A 14,333-nucleotide genomic window follows, 5' to 3' on the forward strand; every position below is an offset into this window, starting at 1 on the left:
TTTTCCCTATTGTCCCAATTTTCTTTTTAAAGATTTTATTATGTTTATTCATTTTTTTCTAATCTTACTTAATTGATTAGTGCACAAAGGGTCAAGGTCTACAGGAAAATGGGCAAGACCACCGCTCCCACACTAATATCATTTTTCCCCCATGTATCTGGAGTCAGGGGAGAAACAAAGGGAAAAGCCCCACCCAGCCTCCCACCCATCCCACGCTCCGAGGGCACTGCTCAAGTGGATTTGATAGTTCAATGGTTCTGAAGTGCTGCCAATCTCGCCATTCCAAGCACGATGAAATCTATTCAGAATCCACCGGCTGACATAGTTTTTTCACGATTGAGGTTCTGAGATCAGCAATTCAGTTGGAGGAATCTCCAAAGAAACTTCATCTGAGGTGATCCCAGACCTGATTCTTGTGTGGCTTGCCAGTGCAGCATCCAGCACCGCACAGTGTGTATGTGGTCAGAGGTGTGGAAGCAGAAAGCAGGTTGACGTAATATCTAAGCTCAAGGAATCGTATCATCTTAATGAGGTTCTGTCATATTCTTTCTCCATTCTACCACTTGTGAAATGATGATGAATAAAATTTATCTGGAATTCAAGAAGCAAAATCCTAACTTAACTTAACAAATAAAGCTTCAACAAATAAAGCGTATTAATTCTCCAGTTAAACATTTTGGGCATGGTTTACTTTTCCAAAGATTTGTGTCCTTCTTGATATAACGAAGGCACTCATTCTCTACTAGACCTTGTATTTGAATAGAAAAACATGTTTTCTGCTACAGGAATGTCAAGGAAATACACATGTTGAATTCTTATGACTCAGAGTGGACTTCTGTGAAGGAAGATAATGCAACATAGTTTTGACCATGGGGAACTGAAGCATATACCTTGGCTGCAGGATAATTGGCCATTGTTCATTTCTAGTTTGTAATTGGCAAGCTGGCTTGTTGGTTCAGGTTTGCTAAATCTTCCATTTTTGTAAAATAATCCATGAAATCCTCAGTTTAAAATGATTAAACTTTATGATATTTTTTAAAGTTATGCAGGTGTAAGAAAAAGAATGTCTATTTGGAATAAAACCAGTCTGTTTCACAAATGTGTAATCTCTACAGTAGGAAATATATAATTTCAGCTTTGTGATTGATTAGAATTTGTCATTTTGTCCTCGATGTCTAATACAAGTGCAGGTACACTGAAAACTTTAGTTTTGTTACCATATAGATATTGAGTTATTCTCTTTTTGTGAAAATCTCAGATTTCTTTTTAAACATTTATTTATTTTATTAGGAAGTCAGATATACAGGTAGGATGAGAGACAGAGAGGATGATCTCATGTCTGTTGATTCATTCTCCAAGCGGCTGCAATGTCCAGAGCTGTGCCAATGTGAAGCCAGGAGTCAGGAGCTTCTTCCGGGTCTCCCATTTGGGTGCAGAGTCCCAAGGTTTTGGGTTATCATCAACTGCTTTCCCAAGTCATAGGCAGGGAACTGGATGGGAAGTAGGGCTGCTAGGATTAGATGCAGTGTTCATATGGGATCCAGGTGAGTGTAAGGCAAGAAGTTTTGCCACTAGGTTACCACACTGGGTCCAGAAAATCTCAGTTTTTATTTAAGGGACATCCTGTCCCTTCCCTCATTCTGGAGTTACATTAGAAATTAGTTTGCTTTTACCCATGTGTGCTTTCCCAAGCCATAAGCGAAGAGCTAGAAGGAAATTGGAGTAGCCAGGACAAGCTCTGGATCAGTTGGATTCACTGCAGAATTTTAGTAAGTGTTCCAAGAAGAATTCACCCCAACCATCCACAGACTATCCCAAACATTAGAAAGGGAGGTGATACTTGCAAACTTGTTCTCTAAAGTCGATATCACCATAATACCACAGCAAGATAGAGATGCAACGGAAAAAGAGAACTACAGACCAATAACTTCAATGAACAATGATGCAAAGATCCTCAACAAAATACTGGCCAACAGGATCCCACAGTTCATCAGCAGGATCATTCACACAGACCGGATGGGATTTAACGCTGGCATGCAGGGACGATTTATCAGTCAGAAATAAATAAATGTGATTCACCACATCAACAAATCGAAAAATCAAAACCATATGATCATCTCAACAGATGCAGAGAAAGCATTTGAAAAAAAAGCCAAAATACTTCATACTTTAAAAAAAACAGCAAAACAGGCATAAAAAGAAACATACCATAACATAATAAGGGCAATATATGAAAAAACACAATTCCAGTATCATACTAAATGGGAAAATACAGGAAGCTTTCCCACTAAGCTCTAAGCTTGACAAGGATGTCCACTTTCATCACTGCTATTCAATATAGTATTGGAGGTCCTTGCTAGAGCTATTAGGCAAGAAAAACAATCTAAAGAATCCAAATCAGAGCTGAGGAATTGAGATTACTTGTAGCTGGCAGGTGACATGTTTCACTACACAGAACCAAAAGATTCAATCAAGACACTATTGGAATTCATAAGATAATTTGTCAAGGTAACAGGATACAAAGTTAATGAACATAGATCAATGGCACTAATACAGACAAGGAACTCCATGCCATAGAAAGAAATTGTAAGTCCAGTCCCTTTAAAAATAGTGGACAGGAATCTCAAATACCTTGGAGTTTACCTAAGCAAAGTCATGAAACTTCTATAATGAAAATTACAAAACTTTAAAAATAAAATGGAGAAAGACTTTGAAAGATGATGAAACCTACCATGTTCCTAGATCAGCAGAATCAACATCATCAAAATGTCCATATTACCAAAATATGCAGAGTCAACACAATCCCAATCAAAAAAACCCCACAACATTCTTCTCAGAAATAGAAAAGAAGATACAAAAGTTCATCTGGAAACACCAGAAACTAGAAATATCCAAAGCTTTTCTGAGGAATAAAAATCAAGATGGAGGAATCACAATTTCAGAGCTCAAGACATGCTTCAGGGTGGTGGTAGCCATCAAAACATTCTGGTACTGGTCCAGAAACAGTGAAGATCAATGGAACAGAATAGGTATTCCAGAAGTGAACCCACACATGGACAGCCAATTAATCTTTGACAAGAGTACTGAAAATAATCCAGGGACAAAGTTTGGTCTCCTTAGCAAATGCTGTTGGGATAACTGGATAGCAGCTTGCAGAGCTAAGAAGCAAGACCTGCACCTGTCTCCTTATAAAAAAAAAAAAAAATCAGTTCTAAGTGGATCAAGTTCCTAAATCTGCACCTGGAAACCATCAAACTATTAGAGGAAAATAGAGAAAGCATTCTTCAAAGTATAGGGATTGAAAGAGATTTCTTAAAAGAGTCACTCAAAACACAGGCGTATAAACAAAAAATAAACATATGGGACTACATCAGGCTAAAAAGCCTCTGTAGAGAGAGGAAGATTATCAATAAAGTGAAGAAGCAACCAACAAAATGGGAGAAAATCTTTGTACACTGCACAAACAATAAGAGATTGATATCCAGGACTTAAAAGGAGCTTCGGAAACTCAATGATAGCAGAACAAACAACCCTGTGAAGAAATGAACACACTATTCAGAACAAATCCCAATGACTAACAGACATAAGAAAAAACTGCCCAGGCTTCCTTGATGTCAGGGAAATACAAAGGAAAGCCACATTGAGATTTCACTTAACTCCAGTGAGACTGGCCTACATTCAGAACTCTACTAACAATACCTGGTGGCATGGATGTGGGGAAAATGGTATCTTCATTCACTTTTGTTTGGAGTGTAGGCTGGCACAACCACTATGGAACTCAGAATGGAGAGTGCTAAGAGAACTGAAAATCATCTGCTATATGGCCTAGCAATTCCACTTTTGGAAGTATATCCAAATGCAATGGAGTCTGCGTGTGTGAAATGGATCTGTAATCTTATATTTAGAGCAGCAAATCTATAAGAGCAAAGACATGGAAATAACCCAGATGTCCATCAAAGGAGGAGTGGATAAAGAAGTTGTGGCATAGCTACTCCACAGAACACTACTCAGCAATTGAAAATATTGAATTCCTACCATTTGTAATCAAATAGTCCTAACTAGAGACCATTATACTCAGTGAAACAAGTCAATTCCAAAAGGACAACTACAATATATTCCCTGCTATAAGATAACCTCCTTGCAAAATACAAAATCAATAGCCCTTTCAATACTGTTTGTGCTATATCTTTGGGAACTTAATATTTTTATTTTCATTTTTATTCATTAAAAAAGTTTTTGTTTTTTTTTTTTAATCATTTTCTTACTGACTTACAGGTCGTACAATAGGCATTATTCACTTCTGGAAACTCTTTGATTTTCTTTTTCATTTCTTCAGTGACACATTGATCATTCAGTAGCACGCCGTTTAACTTCATATTGTTGCAAATTTTCTATTTTCTCTGTTGATTTTGTTTTATGACTTTTCATCTAAGGAAATGTATAGTAACTATGCAATAAAGACTATCACATATTTATGTGAAAAAATAATGCAGTGTGCATCTCTTCTCAAAATTAAAAATAGACCCCTAATGAAACTATTGACGATATCCTGACAGTAGGATGCTGGGCTCATTATCATTGTCCATGCCTACAATGTCAGGATACACTTAAACAGCAGAATGATAGGGCCTGGCACTGTGGCCTAACAGCTAAAGTCCTCACCTTGAATGTGCCTGAATTCCATATGTGTGCCGGTTCTAAACGCAGTAGCCCTGCTTCCCATCCAGCTCCCTGCTTGTGGCCTGGGAAAGCAGTCGAGGACAGCCCAGCACTTTGGGACCCTGCACCTACATGGGAGAACTGTAGGAAATTCCTGGCTCCTAGCTTCAGATCGGCACAGCATCAGCCATTGCGGTCACTTGGGGAATGAATCATCAGATGGAAGATCTTTCTGTCTCCCCTCCTCTCTGTTTATCTGACTTTGCAACAATAATGAAAAAAAGAATAACAGAATGATGGACTTATGACTGATGGTGAAGGACTATACAATTGTAAAGACATGAGGGAATTTTGATGGGAGTGGGGGATTTGGGGCTAGAGGAAGGGAAATCCCTGGGCCTAAAGAACTATATAATACAATATTGAAATTAATTAACTACTTCTGAAAATTGTTAGTGGGAACCAAGTGCCCAATCTACAACATAGAGGAAACTTAATAGCAACTGAAGAATCTACGTTACCCTGAATATTTTATTTGTTTGCATTAAAAAGCAAAGAGGAATCAATGATAGTCGTTTCCATACCCTCTAAAATGCTGATGTCATTACTGAAGCAGGCCTAGGCATAATGTCACCTTGTCCTGGCACTGTTTCCAAATGTTGCTTGTCTGAACAAACACTACCACCATCTCTTTGCACAGTGAAAAAGGAAAGCTATTTTTCTTTCATACCAGTTGCTATATTCCCCTGTGGAATCATTTCAATTTAGTCAAGAAGAGAAGGATCCAGAAGTTTGCATCTTCTGTTATAATGTGATGTTTGAAATGCCAGATTCAATGAACTGAAGAGCAGGGCTTCATTACTCCTCAGCTCGCCCAGGCTGAGGCTTCCCACGGCCCAGAGACAGTTTGCTTTCAGAAAGATCCATTTGAATTTTAATGTGTCAAGTCTCTTGTCCTATACTAACCCTGTTGCAGGCTGCAAATGGCTTTTAGAAGTTATTTGAACACTGAAGTGACTGAGCTTTCTACTGACCGGGGAACACGGCCTGATACAAAACTAGATATATTTTTTGAAACTATTATGATAAATGAAACAAAGCATCTATTGAGGAGCATGAGTCCTCAGTCATAAGACCTCCAATATTCACTAAATGTCATGCATGAGCTGAGGAAAATTGGAGAGGGTAGGGACAAACCAGGAGGATTCTGAAGCCCACAGTTGAGATCCTCTGAACACTTTCTTATGAACTTTTCAGCTGCCACAAAACTTGGAATCATAACTCTGCCTACTTTCTTCAAAAGCTATCTTTGCATTTTTGTTTTCCTTAGATTTTGAACCAGTCTTACCAGCAGTGTTGTCACAAATACAATGAAGAAAGGTGGGAGATCAACTCTCTCATTCAGCAGGCGTTTCGCAGGCACCGTAATAATCGACAAAACAATACAAGAACAGGAAATGAAACACCAGAAATAAAAAGGCCTGCATTTACATTCCCCCCCTCACCTTTAATGTTCTTAAGTCCTAGGACTTCATTTGTTATTATCTCCCCTGTCTTGTCTATAGGTAGAGAGTAAGGATATTATGAGACTAAAGCCAGTACATTTCCAGGACAGTGTCAATCCCAGCGTCAAGTGCGGGGTCTCCCCCACAGATTCCTCTAGTACCCTGTTGCCGGAAGGGATGAGCCTGCTGCCCACCACGCAGCCTCCCGGCCCACGAGAGACAAGCAGACAGACAGGGGTTCTGTCTAAGCAGTTCCGATTTATTGGGGAAATTCAATTTCTTATATAGGGTAAGCGATAGCCTCAGGCCAGGAATTTAGGGAATTCCAGGAGGGGAGAAACTAGAAGCCAATTACTAGGAGAAAGACTGTGGAAGCCACCTCCCATAGGCCAGGGGTAGGTGAGTGAGATGGCCCTGGTTAATCAATATTTCCTTGGAGCTACGTGACTCCTGCCCTGGTTCACACCCAGGGCTCTGTCCTTGGCCGCCATCTTACCCACCAGTGACCTGGACAGTTAGTCGCCATCTTATTGACTTAGTGACCTCTTTGCCCCTGAGCCCCACAGTCAAGAGCAGGAGATAGTCCACCTTTTTCACTGTCACTTGTACCTGTGAGGTGCTAGTGGTTCATTCAGCAGTATCTGTGCCCGTAGGGTTGAGCAGTAGACGACTCATGGTAGTTGGCTGCTAACCTGCCTTCTACTCTGACTCCTGCTCTTTGTCCTGGTCATGCCATCTAACTCAGTCCTGGATCTGTCAGTTCCAAAACTGGAATATCAACAGTATACAATCTGTAGGGCTTATAGGAAGATGCCAAAAACTTACATAAACTACATAGTTACTTCCTATGCATTGAAAAAGCATTCAGTTCCTCTGCTGTGATTAGCAAGACATTTATCACGGTCATATAGAAGAGGAATAAATGTGAATTTGTTGAACTTGCTGCATGAAAAGCTGCTGTTCAGTTACATTCCAAACTTATGTCTTTCTCCAAAATCCACACCACATTGTCTCTCTAAAAAAAATGAATATGGTAGAAAATCCAAAGGAATTTTTTGCTTTATTTATCATTCAAACATCATTTACTTAACTATCTTTTCAAGCATATCATTACAGGGTATCATATCACTTCTGGAAAATACATATCTTTTAAAAAGAAACAAAAAATAGCTATGATAATGACCAACTGCTTGGAAAGTAAATTGTGTAAGCCCTCTGTTCTCCATTTACAAGCATATTTGGATTGCATCTGGAACAAACTCATTACCGGCAAGAAGACAGATGTTCTTCAAAGTTTGAGTGTATATGTAGACATTGTATATTGATGTAGATGTTATTTACTCATTTAGTTCTTTATTGTTTCCAAAAAAAGAGTTGACATTTTTCAAGATTTATTCCTTCTTTCTTTAGTCCCCAAAGTGTCAAATCAAAGTTCACCCTAGGAACTTGTGAAGTATAGCATAATGGGAGAAAATCATTAGCCATGGAATAATATTTATAACTGGTCTTGTAATGTAGTCAGTCATTATAGTCTCTCCTAAGAAACAATTTAGGAATCTTCTTCAAACTCAGGCAGTGCAAATAAGGCAATGAAAATATAACACATAGTGCTATTAATGGATGGACTAATATAACAAGTGTTACTCTAGATTTTAAAAATCATTTGTTAAGTTAAAATAAATATCCCATCAGATTTTACTTAGAAAACATAAACTTAAGGAAAGGAATACTTGCAAAGTGACCATCTATGATTAAAGAAAGCACATAATGTGCTTTGAATAAACAAGAAACTTAATGAACGTAGAAATAGAATAAGAGGCAATGACCTTGAGCTATGTCTATTTAGAAATCTTACCATTTCTTTAGCAGAATGCATTGGAATTTTTTTAAAGATTCATTTATTTTTATTACAAATTCAGGCACATATATAAAGAGAAAAGGAGAGACAGAAAGGAAGATCTTCCACCCATTGATTTACTCCCCAAGTGGCCACAACGGCCAGAGCTGAGCCATTCCAAAGCCAGGAGCTTGGAGCTCCTTCTACACAAGGTGCAGGGTCCCAAGACTTTGGGCTGCTGTCTTCAACTGATTTCCCAAGCCATGAACAGGGAGCTGGATGGGAAGTGTAGCTTCCAGGATTAGAACCAGTGACCATATGTGATCCAGGTACATTCAAGGCAAGGGCTTGAGCCTCTAGGCCATGGCGCAAGGTGGAATTTGATTTATCCTGAGATACTTAACTTCAGAGAATGAAACACATTTTCTTCTCAATATGACTATAATAGATTGATTGCTGCTCGTTAGAGTCCATGTTCAGAGCAGCATGTGAATTTCTTTGTGGGCAATGGTCAACGAATATGGATTCTATCTCTTCTCTACTTCTTCAAGGAGCTGAATTAAATCTGAACAATAGAATTATTCAAAATCCATAGAGGAAAGAATGTGGGTAATGTTACAGAATGAATGTGTTCCCCCGAAAGGCGTGGTGTGATGGGCTAGGAGGTAACGACTACATAGCGTTGGGAGTCCTCTTGAATGGTGTTAGTGCCCGTCTGACAGACCCTCCCAGTGTATGCCTTGCTCTCTTTCTGCCATGAGGAATCACAGCAAGGAAATGGCTGTAAGAATTCATGCGAGTGCTAACCAGACACCAAACCCTATCAGCTCTTTTTGTCATTAGCTCTTTCAGGTATAAACTCTTTTCAGTATGCCACCATAAACCAAAACTCCAGAAGCAGCGAGCCATGCAGGGGGCTTTATTCCAGCATAAAAGCAGAGAGAGGAGGAGAGGGAGACATCTCCTGCCAGAGTTGCAGGAGGGGGCTTCACGGGAAGGGTGTGGGAAGGGGGAAAGCAAGACGAAGGAGAAGGAAGGGTTGCTTGCACGTGGTCACGTCGCTTTCTGTGGCCAGGGCGATTGTCATGAGCCTGGAGGGGTTGGTGGATAGGACTGTCAGGCCGACTGTCATGGGGTTACAGCCGACTGGTGGGCATGGGGTAACGAGGTTACATGAATTGGCAGACAACAAAATTTTCAACCTAAAGCACACACAAATCTGAAGGATGTGGAGACCTCGGGGAAGCAAGTATTTAAAATAGTACCAAGTCCAAAATGTTGGGGGTCTTCATGACCAATGCGTCAGACACTCCTCACAAAATCTTCCTGCACTTTCATCTGAGAATTCTCATTTACCAGAAGTATGGGAATAATGGCTGTTATTTTAAATATTCCAGTGTGTGATGTTCTCTTACAGAAGCAGGAATTGAAAAGTATGAAAGGCAACCCAAACTATTTTTCCATCAGGCATTACATATTTCTTTTGCATGTTTCCTCATGCTATCCCTCATTTTAAAATATCAACTTTATTTACGTCTTTCTGATGTATTCCTATGTATTCTAAATTCGGATGTATTTAGAGTCTGATCCTAAGTATCTCTGTGCACACAAAGCTTTCTCCAAATATGTCATTTGAGTTAGAATTTTCTTCTTTTATGCTCTCAAAGCATCATATGTATTCCTCTAATTTAAAATTTTGTAAACTGCATATGGATTCTGGACACATATTTATCTTCCACAATCATATCTCAATTCTGCAAGAAAGTAGGTCATGATTTATTCATCTTGTTCAATATGATGCACATCACCTAGCAGAAATTCAATGAAACCTCCTTGACACAAAGAGTAGATGCTTTATAAAATATTTTTTGTTTATATTAAGTCTCTGAAATTATTTACCCTGAACCTAATGCAAGATAAGAGCTAAAATGAATTCTAAGTAAATATTGGTGTTTGAATGTCAAGCTAAAATTCTTTTGTTTCACAAATCTTGTTTGCAAGAGTAACCCTTTTCTTTTTTTCAGTTCTTCATGATGCAGTTCATAAAACTAGTTTTTTGTTATTTTTTTCTTTTTCAAATTTCTTTTCTGCCTTTCACCTTTGGCCCTCTAAACTCAGAAGCCCTTTTGTTCCTCACTAACATTTGTTATTTGGGGGAGGGGAGAGGATGGTGCCCCAGGGTGACTAATTGTATAATGAATTAGAGGAACCTGACATGACCTTTCTCACCCCCATTCTTGTGTCGAGTGTTTTCTCTTGTAGGCCATTGCCCTTAAAACTTAAAATCATTGTATTAACTGGGGGCTTTGAGCAAAGTTTTTTTTTTTTATTATTTAAAAGAAATGTTAATTTGCTATTAAATCTCTTGTTGAAAGACTATAATAGCTTAATGAACACATTAAACATGTGCAAATTAGTTTTTTTTTTTGAATGCATTACTTAGTTTCAGATTGAAAGGGGGGTGATCCATCATCATGGTCTCCACAGGAATTAATGAGGCATTAGGCCATCTCCTGTCATGGAAGCCAGACTTATGAAAGATGTGCTGAATTGCACATGCGAATCTTGTCCTGTTTTCTCTTTCCACCCACAACATACATCTTTTTCTGGGTCTCTTGCCTCTGCAGTAGGAGCTTTGGTACTTGAATTACAAATGTAGGCCTACCATCCGTTTGGAAGTGGAAAGTAGACTATTGCCAAGTGACAAATGTTGTTTGCTGCTACTGGAAAACAGGGTGGAACAATGAGTGCATATATTAACATTGCAGGGGATGGGTTTGGTCGTCATTCAATTGCCATCTTACCCTGTGAAGACACATAACCTCTCTGCATTTCCCTCAGTCACCCACTCTCTCTCAGATATCTACATTAAAATCAAGAGCCTGAGGAAAGGCAACCTATCTTTACTATAATAAGTGGCAAAGTGTTCTCAACTCAACAGCTGTTGTCACTAGCTCTCAATCTCCCCCATCAAAAGCACAACTTTCTTTGCCTGCACCTTTGATATATTTGCCTTTGTTGGTAGGTCCCGGAGAGGCAGTTCCAAACTTCTACAAATAAGCAGCATTTAAAAGCCATCCGTTTAATTCAGTGACACAAACTATCTCTTACCCACATTTATTTTTATAATTAGCAGGAATGACATTTAATTCTGTTTGAAGAATCTTCGATAAATTTTCTGTGTATCTTCACATAATTGAAGATGTCATGGCATATTCAGAAATCAGACATGGAGCCTGATACAGATTAGCATAGAAATAACATTTGTGCTACACACAAACGTATGAGGAAATGTTAACTAATAATATTTTTTACACTAAAGAGATGATGTAGGCTTCTTTAAGATTTGTTTTGCCACATATATGTCTATATATTACCAACCTAACAAAACATAATTTGTCCTTCATGATCGGGCAAAAATAAAACTTTATGCACTAATCTATGCCTCTCATGGATCACAGACTTACCCTTAGTCTTCCATTCACAACTCACAATTCACGCTTAATGTAAATTGGTTCCTTTTTCTTGTCATCGGTTCAGTTGTTTCCATTCCAGAAACTCTTTTAGACAACTTTGTCCATTTCATCTGGATCCAATATAAGTCTATTCACTAGAGATGTATTGATTGCAAAAACATATATGCAAGAAGTATATTCATGAATATTGTGAATGATATAGTTCTTATAAACTGGGTAATTATTTCACCTTGCCAATGGCTGTTTTAGTTCCCCTGCTTATAAATATACACTGCATTATTTAAAAATGTATTTTTACTGTAAAGAACAGAAACTGATTGGCTACTGTATCAGATTAAAAAGGAGAGAGTATCGGAAAGATTTGGGGAACCTTGCGTAGACTGTGAAACAGGTAGGATGATCTGAGTTTCAGGAGTCAAATGTCAGGGAACCTCTCAGGAATCTTAGCAGCCATGGCTTCTGTAAGGAAACTGAGATGATTAAAACTGTCTTCTGACAATTTGGCCTACCAGTCCTGGGGTGTGCCTGTACCTAAATCAATGAGCGGAGACTGTGGAGAGAAAATTCGTGATTAGAGACAATGATTCTAGAAGCTGTGCAGAGAAAAGAACAGTCTATGTGGGATGCATGTATTTGGGGAATGACTTCCTTTTGGTAGCTGGTAAGGGCCATACTTCATGAAAACTCCATATCCTTCTCCACTATTCCATTTTCGTGACTTCTGCATTTAATGATCAGTTTAGGGCTGATTGGAGAGGCAGGTACTCTGCACGATGGGGAACATGTCTCTTGGTACGCCTGCTCTCCCTGTCAGAGTGCCTTGATCTGAGGTCTGTCTCCACTTCTAATTCGATTTCCTATGTGTGAACACCTGGGAAACAGCAGCCAGTAGTTCAGGAAGCTGTATTGTTGCCATCCACATGGGGGTCGGCATTGAGCTCTTCCCTAGGTATCAGCTTTGGTCTCACCTAGCCCTGACCCTGTTACAGATATCTGAGCAGTATACCAGCAGCACCTGTAACCTCTCTCTGTCTCTGACTTTCTTTCTGCTTTAAAGTAAACAGAAGTTATTTTAAAAATAGATTTGACTCATAAATCAAATATCCAATTTCTTGCTGAATTAACTCCCTCCACTAAGCTAACATAAACCAAAAGAGAAGCAGTAATTGTTTAATATAATCATCAGGTGCTAGATGAAGCCTCGCAGTCATAGGTTTTGAAGACTAATTGGTGATCCTTTTATGAGCTGAGTAAACTTTTACAAAGTCATGTATTTGGGAGGTAACAAGAAAAGTATCTTTCCCTGAACAGTGAATATTGCTGACTATATAATAATAATACTAATAACTCATGAGTGGTCCCTCATATCTCACTGATATATTTTGGCATTACTCCTGTAATTATAAAAGTAATGAATACTCAAGGTGAAAATATTATAAAATGAAAATGCAAAAATACAAAAATATGTGTTCATGACTCTTTTAATATATTGACACTGCCATTGAATTCTTCACACTTTCTGTAATGTTTTGAAATATTTATTGGTAGTGATATTTTCATAAATGGTTATTTTATTACATAATATTATTTTCTGTATTAATCATATAGTAATTTAAATGCATAAAGAAGTAAAATATGTCACCAAGAATCTCACCATCTCCTGAAAATTACAGAATAGTTTATTTTGGGGGGGGCGGTTATTGTAAAACAACTCTAATGGCTGCAGGCCATTATACCATATCAATGTGTTTTAATTTACTTAATTATCTCTTATTGAAATTAAGGCTTATTTTCTTATTAAAACACTATTAAATGATCTGAGTATTTTGTATTATTTTTCTTCTAAAACTTGTTTTCGTAGTTGTTTTTTAAATGGAATTGTTTGTTAAAGATCCATACGGTTTAAGCCATCTGTTGATGTATGTTCCCATATTTGTTGTCAGAGCTTTTCTGTATTTATTAGCTCATTTGCTTCTTTCCATGATGCTGTGAGGTTTGCAAGTGAGCTATCATTCTCCTCTTTCACAAGCAGCAAAACCGACATCCAGAGAGTTCTGTGCAAGGGATGTAAACCTCAGGTGGCAAGCCTCACCTTCTTTCAGGGTGCTCTCTGTCCGATTCATATTTAAATACACAAGTACAGTGGGCAAGACTAAAGGCTGATTTCCAACCCTCGGAGGGAAATACGGCCCATGACAGCTGTGTTTGCTGTTTACCTAAGCACTCTGTTAGATATGTTAGATGCATGAAATGCAAAAATCCCCACAGAGAATTTATCTGATTTATATCATCTTCTGCACAGATGCAAATCAAAACGTTAGTGTGGGGGGTGTCAGGCAGAAGCACCAAAGACACAGAGCTAAGAGTATGTGTTTTTAAACACATTCAAAACCTACATTGAACTGTCTTGGTTTGATGCTAGTGAAATGACTCAGTTTGCTAACCCTCCACCCTGTGGAACCAGCATCCCATAAGGGCTACAGATCTAGTCACCAATTCTGATCCAGCTCCAGGCTAGTGGCCTGAGGAAGAAGCAGGGAATGGCCCATGTCTTTTTGACTCGGTAACCTAATAGGAGACCTGGAAGAAGCTCCTGGTTCCTGGCTTTCAATAGTCTCATCTCTGGATGTTTTGGTCATTTGGGGAGTGAATCAGCGGACAGAAGACCTTCCTCTCTGACTCTTCTCCTCTCCATATATCTGACTTGCCAATAAAAATAAATAAAACTTAAAAAAAAAAGTCACTGGGTTTGATATCCAGCTCCAACTTGTGACTCTAGCTTGCTGTTAATGCAGACATATGGGAAGCAGTGAGAATGACTCAAGGTAGCTGACCTTCTACACACGTTGAATACCT

Source organism: Ochotona curzoniae, unplaced genomic scaffold, assembly GCF_017591425.1.
Source record: "Ochotona curzoniae isolate NIBS_2020 unplaced genomic scaffold, NIBS_Ocur_1.0 scaffold_3208, whole genome shotgun sequence".
Taxonomy (NCBI): Eukaryota; Metazoa; Chordata; class Mammalia; order Lagomorpha; family Ochotonidae; genus Ochotona; species Ochotona curzoniae.